This window comes from Phalacrocorax aristotelis, chromosome 4, assembly GCF_949628215.1.
Source record: "Phalacrocorax aristotelis chromosome 4, bGulAri2.1, whole genome shotgun sequence".
In the NCBI taxonomy this organism is placed as follows: domain Eukaryota; kingdom Metazoa; phylum Chordata; class Aves; order Suliformes; family Phalacrocoracidae; genus Phalacrocorax; species Phalacrocorax aristotelis.
The window spans coordinates 75,452,830-75,463,873 of NC_134279.1; the positions used below are offsets into that span (position 1 = coordinate 75,452,830).

The 11,044-nt window shown below is 42.4% G+C and overlaps 1 long non-coding RNA gene across 1 annotated transcript; it reads right to left on the reverse strand.

Annotated features, from left to right (window-relative positions):
• Positions 1–761: 761 nt before the first annotated feature.
• On the reverse strand, positions 762–4,911 carry LOC142056968 (uncharacterized). Its single transcript, XR_012660498.1, has 3 exons — positions 4,561–4,911; positions 3,389–3,523; positions 762–1,224 (listed from the first exon to the last, which is right to left on the reverse strand). It is a non-coding gene; the product is annotated as an uncharacterized LOC142056968 (long non-coding RNA).
• Between the last annotated feature and the right edge of the window lie 6,133 nt (positions 4,912–11,044).

Below are 11,044 nucleotides of genomic sequence, written 5' to 3' on the forward strand. Positions count from 1 at the left end.
TTTTTTGAATATGGTCTGAAATTAATTTGAGAAGAAATTAGAAAAAAAAGTACTGCGTAAAATATAGGACTTTTGATCAGAAACAGAAACTTCAGCACAAACTGGCTTCAGCCTCTTTCCTCCACAGCAATCCTGAAGGCACGTAAGAGGCTTGCCTGGCCTGTTTAAGCTCCATCTGCAGTTTACGGGAACAGCAGCCTGTCCAGAGGGCAGCCCATCCCTTCTCAGGTAGGAGAGGTGACTCCAGGAGAGTGTCCCTGTGGACACTTCATTTTCTTGCCTGATAGGGTAGAGCCCCCATCAGGAAGATAACAATTTTGCCAGAAAACAGATGTGGCTCTGACATCGTGGTGCTCGCTGAGACACAGAAAGACCAGTTTGGCTGTAGAGTCCCTGTGGGACTTGGTACTGAGGGTCTGATCCTATTAACCTCAGCTCGCCACGGGTAAGGGGGAGGCAGTGAGCCCCCACTTCACAGAGCTACTGTAAGCGTCAGTTCGTTGGTCCAGAGATGCAAATAGGCAACAGCCATGGATATGGGTCACCCTGTAGGCAGACTATCACACCTTGAATAATGAATATTTGTAACAAACAGACCATGAGCCACCCTTGGGCTGAAGCGTGTTCTCCTGAAACATTTGCTGGGTGATTTTAAAGAGAGAACAAAGTCAAAACAGCAGAACATTCACAGTTGATTTTATTTTCTTTTTTTTAAAATATTTGCAGACCATCCTTCTACCACTAAATTTTCTGAGTCAATTGTTTGCTGCAAACTGTTCGCTCAGCTAATCCCAATACGAGGCAACTTTCATATTGCATTCACAAGAGCGTCAGCCTTGTTCGGAGCCTGTCAGCACAAGGGATTTCTGTTTGTGAACAAAAGTCTTTACACATTCTGGCTCCGAACGTGTGTGCTGTCCTTTCGAAGCCAAAAAGACTCTCTCCCCGTGCCAGTTTGTGTTTCCAAAGTTGCTCTGCGTCCTCTCGTCATCAGCCAAGCTGTGCTGAGCTACTGAGCTACGTCTTTGGAATTACAAGGAGAGCTCGTCTAAAGGGGGAATGAGGACAAACTCCACAAGCTCTGGGCCAAATCCTTCCCAGGCAGTACGTGCCCGCATCCACAAGGAAGGTGCTGCTGTGTGCAGACGCAGAAGGATCTCAGTTACGTTGTGTTTAAGGCGCCGATGTGCTTCTCTGCTTCTCTCACACAGTTTTGGGTTTATTCTAGTGGAAATGAGAGGAGGAATTAGCTCAGCTGCTGCCCAGAAACCTTCCTTAACCTTCCGTGGGTGCTCCTCCCTGGGAAGTCACAACAGCATTTCCAAAGGAGCCCAGCGTTCTGGCGTGTAATTGACACAGAGAGGTGAAGTCGCTTGTGGTTAGAGACACAAGCGAGGCCCCACATGTTTGATGCATCAATGAGGTGACAGTACCCACCAGCTTCTGGAGCAGGCTCACTGGGGCAGAGGAGCAGCAGACCTCACACTGGCGCTGGCCACACGGTGCCCATTTTGGAGATATGTTTCATAATTTGTATGAGTGTTGAACTGACTAGTAATTTTCTGTTTCACATAAAGATATATGTGTTGGTATAAAGTATCTCGCTTGTAGGATAAGCACTATTTATCGTTATATTTTATGGAGGGAATACTGCAGTTTTCCAGCAGCAGCTGATGAATCTAAATTCTGCTATTCCTGCATGACCACCACAGAAATCTCTCTCCTGAGTATTATTTCTTATAAGGGATATAGATGCCAGTTGTGTTTCATAAACCAGTGTCCTTAAAAATTCTCCCATCTAGGGGAGCTGAGCACAGGGGAAAGCTTGTGAGGCGTGATATATTTGAGAGTTAAGTAGGAAAATACCAGGAACTGTTCTAAAAATATTTGGAATCAAGAAGCCTTAGTGAAACTGCTCATACACAAAATGGCACTGAATCTCAGGACAATGTAACATGTATTTTTTTCACTAACAATCTTTTATCAGATAATTAATAAAGATACGGACAGTGTTACTGCTATTCTGTCCTCCACCCATGCCCACTGTCCAATGCTGACATACAGGTGTTAACCTCAGTCTGAAATTACCACAGTGATGTGAAGATAAATGGATTAGTTTTACGGTGATTTGTTTTGCACATACAGAAATAAGAATGGTCCCTAGAATCCTTCAAAAACCTCTTCTTCTGTCATGTGCACTGTTTAGAATTTACCGGTGCAATAAAGATATAGAAATAATCATCTCATTTTTTACTCTGTTCTTCCTAATATGTTTGAGAAATGCTGGGCTTCACTGTAAAAATGGGTAGCATTTTTAAGTAAGCATAATCTTTGCAATTTAGAGCATTGCTTCTACTAAAATTTTACAAGACGTAAGGAGCTTCTGGATTTTCCCAGTGGAGATACTTTGGAGATGGCAAAAGTGAACTCATCATTCCTATGACCTAGAAAAGGACAGAGCAGATTTTGCATATTTCTACATAGGACACCCTAGAAGAAAAAAGGGATTTATGTATGTACCATTAACTTACTTGGTGAAGAAGAAACATAGCAGATAGTAAAATTTTTCTGAGGGAAATACTAAGCACGCTCATAGGAAAGCAGGCAAATGGGAACACTAGCAAAGTTAAATAAACTTACAGAACATACTGTTTCTGACTGCTACACTGTGAAATGTGAGACCAGGGTCAGACCAAGAACCCTGTAATGTCTACTGACTGAAATCATCTTGGTCTCTTACTGAACCAGAGAAGGAATGTGGGAAAGCTGGTTCAAGTCCCTGCTCCTCCACAAAGTATCTGTATGGCCCAGGGCAAATCTCTTCTCTGCTCTGTGCCATGGTTGTTCATCTACAAGTGGAATCGAAAATACAGCCTCTGCGTACAAGGGGATAACTACACTGTGGATTCTGAGATATTTAGATAGAATAGGATAAAGAATTGATTGTTTTCACACTTATACCCAAAAATGGGATGATAATTCTTTTGAGGACAGCACAAACCTGATTTCTGAGAATATTTGGCAAATTAGCTATTTAGTTTTGGGGCATTTCTAGTGAAGTCAGAGGGTGAGTTCATAAAACCAGTGTGAAATGGCAGTGATTAGAATCATTGCCTACACAATGGGAAGCCCAGGTTCAAATCCCACTGTTGCTTGATGTGGAGCTGGTATGAGACTGGTGGTCCCACACCCTCACTGCCCATTCCTGCTGGGAGAGGAGAGCTTTCTGCGTGTGGGGGCAGCAGAAGGTGCTCAGCAGGAGAGAAGCCCTCTGAGGGACAATGCCAGCCCCATTTCACAAAATGTTTACTAGTTCTGAGGTGTTTCTTCCTGCACCATAACAAATGTCTTAGCTTTTGAAATATGAGCAAGAAAGAGGATTTCCCACCTTGCCTGTCTGGCTTGTGGTTCAGGTACCACTGGGATACAAGAAGGTCCAGATCCAAATTCTTGTCTTCAGCTCAAGTCTTCCCATTCCCAGTGACTTCTATCCCATGCAATGGAAAAGTATCTCAGCCTCCTCCTGTAAAATTAGAAAGTTAACAGGTTTTCATCTGATCCTACATGCTTCTGACAAAGAAAAAAGTGTTTTAATAATGCCATAATAGTTGCCCGTCACACTACTGAGAGGTTGTCCCTGTTTCCTGCACAATGTGTCAGGAGAAGCGTTGAGGATATCTTTTAATCTCAGCTCAGAATTCTCCTCCTAAAGAAACTATTTCCTCACTGAGCATGAAAAGGGGGAAAAACCAGCCAGAATGATATCAGTAACAATTGTGATAATAATAAGAGGCTGTTAGATTCTGTGAATTGTAACGATGAAGTGTTCATCCATGAGATGGAGGGGGTTTGCCCACCCTGTTATCAGGGCTACTTATTTAGTGGTGAGGATACAAACGTCCAGGCTTTCCTGCTGGGTTTCTTTTGGTTACCTCTGAGGGCAGGACTGCCTCAGCTGATTTAGCACCTGTGTATGTGGGCCCTACAGATAGCTGCGTAGAGGGCCTCCTTAGTGGGCAATACACCAGAAACCCATCCTGGTTGGCACTGATATCTCATGTAGGGCCATACTCTTCCTGCTGATGCCCATCCTCACTGTGGTCCCAAAGGCACGGCTATGAAGCTATGCAACTATGAAGGCCATTAGGCATCAAGGTGCTGATGTCCACTCGTGGAGTCAGTCCTGACCCGAGAGCTTTTTGTGCAGAAATAGTCTCAGAGATGAAAGGGGTTCTATAACTGTTCTCTAATGGCAGAGCTTTTTTCCCCTTAAAAAAGGGAAGTAACAAATAAGAGCTGGAAAAGCCTTAAAAACCCCCACAAGGTGGCTGGTGATAATCAGAGAGAGCAGAGGTGGAAAAATCGTTTGGAAAACTGAGGAAAAGAATGAAAGTTCAGAGAATGAAAACACACTGTGTTCAAGTGTGATTTTTCAACGTTAATGCCACTGCCACAAATTAGTTTTGTCATCTCTAAGAATTCAGCAAGCGGTTAGTGATGCCCACATGAATTATAATAATGTAGCTACATGCAAGTAGTTGTTTTTTATTATATATTCACCTGAATTTAATTTTCTCCTCTTCCGCAATCATCCAGTAGACTGTTCTCTAGGGGGACGTTGACATTTTGCCTTTGAATGTACAGGAATTTCAGCAGAGTTTTTTTTTTTTTTAAAGTGTATTAAAAAAACCATTTTATGATAAAACACAAGATTTCCTATATTCTGCAGCCACCGTGAGGTGTGCAACCATTCTGGAGCGATAATGATCTCCAGGGACATTATAAACAGTGGTACTTTTCAGAATAACCTTTTTTCTTTTACTAGATTCTTCTTTGGAGACCAACCTGTTAATTTAGGAGTTTATTCCCCAGAATAAACTTTCAAAGGTGTTTGTGCCTTTCTATCAGTTACATAACAAGAGGTCTCAAGCTGAGGTAGGTGGAAATGAAAACCAGATTAGGTGTATGGGTGAACCAATGCAACCAGAGATTCTACATTTTGGACTCTGTAGCTAATGCCCCCTAGACACGAATTGCTAAGTCTCATCAGGTGCTTGGCATTCACTCATGCTTAGCGAAGATAAAACGTAGCAATAAAGGAAGCTGCCATCACAGCAGTAGTGCTCAGATTCTGGAGAACTGGATTCAGTTGCCTGAACCAGCCTAAGACGACCTTGGTAGGACAGTGTGACCAAGCCCACCACAATGTTTAATGTGTTTAAATTATCTTTGAAATTTCTGGTGTGGTCAGAGGTCTGTGATCTCATGTGTCATGACTATAGGCTGATTCCAGATATATGTCTTAACTCCCATTTTTCTCAGGAAAATGGAAATAGCAGACACTCCCTTCTAGGCAATAAAAAATCCATCTTGACAAGCTGAATAAACAGCGATATGCATAGTTAGGGATAGCTAACTGTAAATCCAAAAATGCCGCCTATATCTCAAATCAGCTGGTACTCTGAGAACGGAAACAAGGGAATGAGAAACGGAAATCTAACATTCTCAAATTCTTTTCTTAGCAGTTTCATAGAAATCAATCCCTTTAGCTATCGGATGTTCAAGCAGATATCATTCTTGATGCTGCAACAAAAAGTAACGTCTCAGACATTTCCACGAGCCGGTTCCTCAGAGCCAGATGTTGAAAGTTTTAATCCGAGTCAGTCTCGCAATGTTCTGGTGAGGAAGGAAAATACAGTGGTACCTCAGTATTACCGCTTAAGAACACAAACACCAGAGGCTCAACCCCACAAGAGGAAATTAGAGCCTATGTGCTCTCCAGGCGTCCCTGGAGGAACCTTTGCCTGAAATTCAGATTCCTGCCAGTTGTCTGCTGCCTGTTCTGGAAGTGACTTTGGACACCTCAATTCCTCCTTTAGCATGTAGGAAAAACAGTTTTCACAGACATCTGATCTCAAGGTGACTTTTGAATTACTATTAATTAGATGTCTCTTATTAGACCTATTCGTATTTTACAATTTTATTAGACTTCTTCCTTACATTTTCTAAGAAAATGGCTTTCACTTTGGGTTTGCAGAACCATGGGCATTTGTGGAATATTGACACGAAAGACCATGAAACCAGCTGGCAAAACAGGATTTTCTGTTAGCCTGAAATTTACTTTCAGTGGAAATGACATACTACAAATCAAGCTATTTAGTTTATAGGTGAAACAATCTTACTAATAAATTGCTACAATTTAACTGCAATACAAATAAATTTTTTTTTTTCTGATAAGATAATAATTGGAATCCTATCTACATTTCATAGGGCTTCTTTTATGAGCCATAAGAGGAACAATTTATTTCACTTCATCATATCTTGCAAATACTTCACATTTTTGGAAGTGGCTCAGTGACTTCTTTATTGACATTGTACAGCATTTCTGGAATCGGTTAGTGTATTGTTGGTCTCTTTTCTCATTGTTATTGTTGTATACTGAAGCTGAACTGAGATTAAGATGTTCATTTAGGCTGGAAATGAAGCAAAGCAAGTTTATCCAGATATACTAATGGCTATTTTTCTCATAGACAAAACAGCAGAATAACTGAGTGCTCTGCAGTACTATTCCCCTATTTCTGGAACTAAACATGGACTACAGCAATTTGTGAGACTCCGAGTTTGTCCTGGATTGCAGAAATGAGTTGTTCTAGTACCATTTCTAATCTCTCTGGAAGGCAGATGGGCTGGAAAACTTGCAAGAAAGCCTCAATATAACAAACTCAAGACTTCAGGAGGGTTTGCACGTTTATTCAGGAGTTTGGTTCTTGACCTAAGCCTGAGATCTGACGGCAGTGAGTGCTCTCTTCATTGAGAAGGGGCAGTTAAACCTGAGCACAGCTCTGAAATGCCAGGGTTCAGCCATTGATTTTCCTAATAAATAACTCCATTTTAGTTATTCTTTATCTCTTGCCAGACCACAGCAAATGAAGAAAGTAAAATTTCATCATCCTAGTAGTTGAGTGAATACAATTCCTGCATTTATCAAGTACCAGATAACTGACACCAAGGCAAACAAACAGGCAAATATGAGTGTGTTGCTATATCTTTCAGCTCCCTCCTTACACATCTCCCCAGGGGTAGAAAAATTATGAAAGCTAAAGTGTTCTCACAAGGTTTTCTTTTTACTTCAATTAATAGCTCTTTAGAGGGCTCCTTCACCACAGGCTCCTTTGGACACCAACGTTTTGTTGAACTTGCACACCCTTCCTCTGAAACGGAGGTTACTCGATAACCATTTACAACACTCAGTGCATTGATGTGCAAGAGTGCAGAGCACTGGTCACAGATTTCTCGCAGTGTATCCTCAGCCAAATCACAAACTCACTCCTGAGTAAATATCTATCGGCCTTTGTCTCTTATAAATTTCACCTAAAAATTATCTGAAATTGTGAAATCCTGCATTAATACTTACAGTTCTGGGCACAGCCTCCTACAGTTATGGTGTTGAACTGTGTCACAGGTGAGGCTCATTCTTCACTTAGCCAATCTGCCTTAGAGCAGAAATGACAGATGTGGACTGATGGAGGCTACCTCAAATTTCTACATCGGTAGGTAATGCTGGTGCTCTACACATTGTGTGATGTCTCCTCCACACAGCAGTGTTTCGGCTTGAAATACAAAAGTGTTTTTTATATTCAAAGGTGCAACTTTAAAGTCATCCTTCTTAGGGGCTTTTTTCTTACAAGTGCTTCTCTCTTGTGACTCATTTCCACCTTGATCAGATGAAATTCATTGTTCTTCAGACATACCCCCTCAATGTTTGAGGGGGCTGTTTTGCTGAAATCTCCTGTTTAAAAACAGTGTCCTTAAAAAGAGCAAGAGAGAGTTACTTCTAACCTAAACACCGCACTGACAAGTGTAAATCAAGAGCCAAAAAGATGAGGAGAGGTGGGAGTGAGCATTAATGTCTTTATTTTTTGTCATCGTCCTTATTTTCATTATAAAAGACCCTTATGGAAACTTTTAGCTTAGTACTGTTATGCAGAAAGTAAAGCAGCAGTCCTTGGGGGGGGCAAAATCCTGGGAGCAGTACTGAGGCTGGAAACCCACTGAACTAGATGGGAGAGTTTCTCCAGAACTAAGGAAGCTGCTGATGTGGAGAGGGAGGGAGTGATTTGTTGTCTGTGTCCATACCTGATAGAGAAAGGATGGGCTTAAAGTGCAAAGATCCAGGTTAAACTTCCTTTTCCTCAGCCTTGGTGAAGAGAGTCACCCCGCAAGGCAATGGTGTTCCCATCGCTTGAGCATCAAATATCGTTGTCATCATCTACCTTATTGCAGCTATCTCCTTCCAGAGTAGTAAAGTGAAGTGTTTCAGTACCGAGAAAGCAGCTAAAATGTTCCTTTAGGCAGGATATGAGATAATACTGACTTTAAAGAGTTATTGCCTGTTTTGCCAATGCCTGAAGGAAGGCTAGTGAATTCACAGCTACAGACTTGCACCAAAATGTGCCAAGCTTGTTCTGCCACTTTCAAGAAATTCCTGACTTTTTTCTCAGCCCCATTCCTCTGGATTCGCCTTGCTCTGTTTCAAACTCTGTCAGTTCCCTTTCACTCATTGCAGTCCCTCCTCCTCTTTCCTCACTCATTGTCTCAGACTGTCTGAAACTTTTAACTCCTGAACTGGCACTCATATGCTTGTTGGATCAGCCCTACCGTCACTGCAAGTAAGTCACCTGCAGACTTTGCACAGTAGTTTGCACCTCACCCCTTAAACAAAAGCCCAAGCACAGCAATATGGCATTAGTCTCAGAAAAAAAAATAACATTTCAGGCTTCTTGGAGGAAACTTGAGAACTTAAGCTGAACAGGCCCTTGCAGTTGGAGGAGGTGTTCTCCAGCAAAATGGTGCACTCTCACACCACTCTGAGTCCCTGAACCAAGACCTCGGAACAGGGTCTCTAGATTAGGAACCCACAGGAGATAGCAATGCATGACCCTGCTGCCACCGAGCTGGAGAGCCTCAAGAACCATGAGAACATGGGAACAGGTCTCTATTTGGGCAGCTGTTGGTTGCATTGGCTCCGTGAGGCTGTTGGTAGCTAAGGTGTAAGGACAGAATGGCTTGTCACACGGCAGTACCAGAGATGAGGAAGAACAAACACTCCACAGAGGGTTAAAATCTTCTTTGAATGTTTTTTTTTTTTTTGGAGAAAATTGCGCACAGGCACAGGAAACTAATGACAGCAGACCCCGAGATGCCATCTTGGGCTGATCCTTTAAACACTGCTCAGACCCTCAGGCCTTACTTTCAGGGAAAAGAAACTTCCCTAGACTTACCTAACAGTGAGCCAATACAGCAGGGGGGTCACAAATGGAAATGGCATTAAAAACCAGTAATGAATAAAAACATTAAAAGAGCTTCTTTAAAAGATGCCAACTGCTTTCAGGAATTAAATAAATAGCTGCAGTGCTATTATCTCTGCAGAAAAAACATTTTGTATGGTAGTAATGGCAAATGAAAGGGATTAATGCAGGTACTAAAGTAACTTGCTTTAGAGAGGTGAAGCAGCCAATTCTTAAAGGAGCACTGCTATACAGATTGTGAAAACAGTCCGCTGTGAGAAGGAAGCACAAAATTGCATCCTGAAAATGAGAAGCACTCAGAAGTTGAAATTCATGGTAATATAAACTGGAACTTTTCTTCAGAGAAACACTTAAAATGAAACTGCTCCGTTCTCCTTCTTCTTCCCAAGCTGCTGACATGCATAAAAATGTGTGTTTGACCAGCAGCTTATTTGGAATGTTTTCTCCTTTCCTAACGAAAATGTGTTATTTCTCTAAGCAATATGCCACTTAATACCAACAGAAGTCTTCTTAGCAGATAGGACATAGTTGCAAGGCTTCAACCTGTGCCAGGGTTTGGATCTAGGAAGAAAACCCTGCTAGACTCAAGTATTTACTTATTTAGTGATTCTTTCCAAGGTCATATTTTTAAGCTGTAGGGGAAACCATCCTGAAGAGTAAACTGTGTGACTGGGAAGTTGAAGTACAGAAGCTTGCTGTGACCGAGTTAGTAATGTTCTCTTTAAACAGTGGCCCCACTGAAGAATTGAACTTAAGTGCCTCGGCACAGTAAAGCCTATGTGTTGTCTTTGGGAAGCATTTCCAGCTTAATAGGGACGAAGTTTCCTTTATGCCTGATGCAGCAGCACATTTCATTTCACAAATTTCCTTTTCCACCCATTTAAGCAATTAACTTGGAATGAATGAGATGCCAGATGAATATTACTGTCTTAAGAATCAATAGCTGCTTCTGAGGTGGCTCTGGAGAAAAGAGGGGTCTATATTATCCAGCTGTGCATTTTGGCTTCTTGCCAAAGCCACACCACCTCAGCAATTACCTCAGAAGCACTGTACCCATGCCTCTTTGTGCCCCATTTCAGCAGCAATTTGTGCCCTCTTATCTTCCTCCTGCTCTGGCTCATGGGAGAGGAATGGTGACCTTTTGGGATGAGGGAGCAGAGTGGAGGCTTTGCAGGCTCTGTTCCCTACTCTCTGCCCGTGGACAGGAGGCCCCAGGGGACATGCAGTGTGCAGCCTGGGCACTTGCACCCGGGGCATGGGCAGATAGCATGAGTTAAGATGGTGTTAATTACTCCCGGTGCCACCATACAGCTTACAGGTCCTAGTGGCATTTTCTCACCTGGTAGAGCTGTTCCATGTGCCGTCACCAACCACTTTGCTGCTTCCCATATCTGGTGTGAAAAGAAAAGAGATGAAAAGTCTATTGTGGATAGATAGAAGCCTGATGTCCCCTGGGATAACACAGATGCACTTCCAGATGCCTTGTTCAGCTCCCTGTCCTCATGTGGATCAACTTCTGAGTCAGGGCTGCCCCTTGCTCTTCAAAGGAAGATAGCTGAACAGTTGTACCTCCCTATGGTGCCTTCTAGCAATAGTGAGGGCAGAACTGAATAAGGAATGATGTTTTGATGCTAACAGCTCACTAATCATGTCTAAAAGATGCTGATGAAACAAGTGTAGAAAATTGTTGGCCTTGATCAAGTAGTTCTTAGGCACAGAACTGGAAACTCTTCTGG